This window comes from Perkinsus marinus, assembly GCF_000006405.1.
Source record: "Perkinsus marinus ATCC 50983 genomic scaffold scf_1104296937710, whole genome shotgun sequence".
NCBI lineage: Eukaryota > Perkinsozoa > Perkinsida > Perkinsidae > Perkinsus > Perkinsus marinus.
The window spans coordinates 1-1,173 of NW_003213754.1; the positions used below are offsets into that span (position 1 = coordinate 1).

The window sequence follows — 1,173 nt, forward strand, 5'->3', positions numbered from 1 at the left end:
CAAAATAACTGCATAAATCAATAATCTTTCTGTATCCTTTGCGGAGTGAGCAGACCTGCTCCTGCTTCTCATACCCGACTAGAGCATAATGCAGCTGTAAGCCACTTGCCAGGATTGAACTGACGACCTTCTGCTTACAAAGCAGACGCTCTGCCACTAAGCTAAAATGACACACCAAATAACTGCATAAATCAATAATCTTCCTGTATCCTTTGCGGAGTGAGCAAACCTGCTCCTGCTTCTCGTACCAGACCAGATATTTATGGTGTTATAAGCCACTTGCCAGGATCGAACTGACGACCTTCTGCTTACGAAGCAGACGCTCTACCACTAAGCTAAAGTGGCACACACACTAACTATATGAATCAATAATTTTCCTGTCCCCTCCACAGAATGGGCCATCCTGCTCCTGCTTCTCGTACCAGACCAGAAATTTATGGTGCTATAAGCCACTTGCCAGGATTGGACTGACGACCTTCTGCTCACAGAGCCGACGCTCTGCCACTAAGCTAAAGTGACGCAGAGAATGAGTACATAAATCAATAATCTTTCTGTATCTTTTGCGGAGTGAGCAGACCTGCTCCTGCTTCCCATACCCGACTAGAGCATAATGCAGCTGTAAGCCACTTGCCAGGATTGAACTGACGACCTTCTGCTTACGAAGCAGACGCTCTACCACTAAGCTAAAGTGACACACCAAATAATTGCATAAATCAATAATTGTCGTGTCCCCTTCACAGAATGGGCCATCTTGCTCCTGCTTCTCGTACCAGACCAGATATTTATGGTGTTATAAGCCACTTGCCAGGATCGAACTGACGACCTTCTGCTTACAAAGCAGACGCTCTGCCACTAAGCTAAAGTAACACACAAAATAACTGCATAAATCAATAATCTTCCTGTATCCTTTGCGGAGTGAGCAAACCTGCACCTGCTCCTCATACCCGACTAGAGCCTAATGCTGCTGTAATCCACTTGCCTGGATTGAACTGACGGCCTTCAGCTTACGAAGCAGACGCTCTACCACTAAGCTAAAGTGACACACCAAATAATTGCATAAATCAATAATCTTCCTGTATCCTTTGCGGAGTGAGCAAACCTGCTCCTGCTTCTCGTACCAGACCAGATATTTATGGTGTTATAAGCCACTTACCAGGATCGAACTGACCTCCT

The 1,173-nt window shown here is 45.6% G+C and overlaps 5 non-coding genes across 5 annotated transcripts; all 5 read right to left on the reverse strand.

Moving 5' to 3' along the window:
• Positions 1 to 99: 99 nt before the first annotated feature.
• Positions 100 to 171, reverse strand: Pmar_PMAR017429. The gene has a single exon. It is a non-coding gene; the product is annotated as a tRNA-Thr (tRNA).
• A 102-nt stretch (positions 172 to 273) lies between these two features.
• Positions 274 to 345, reverse strand: Pmar_PMAR017430. The gene has a single exon. It is a non-coding gene; the product is annotated as a tRNA-Thr (tRNA).
• Positions 346 to 447: 102 nt separating this feature from the next.
• On the reverse strand, positions 448 to 519 carry Pmar_PMAR017431. Its single transcript has one exon. It is a non-coding gene; the product is annotated as a tRNA-Thr (tRNA).
• A 102-nt stretch (positions 520 to 621) lies between these two features.
• On the reverse strand, positions 622 to 693 carry Pmar_PMAR017432. Its single transcript has one exon. It is a non-coding gene; the product is annotated as a tRNA-Thr (tRNA).
• A 102-nt stretch (positions 694 to 795) lies between these two features.
• On the reverse strand, positions 796 to 867 carry Pmar_PMAR017433. Its single transcript has one exon. It is a non-coding gene; the product is annotated as a tRNA-Thr (tRNA).
• Between the last annotated feature and the right edge of the window lie 306 nt (positions 868 to 1,173).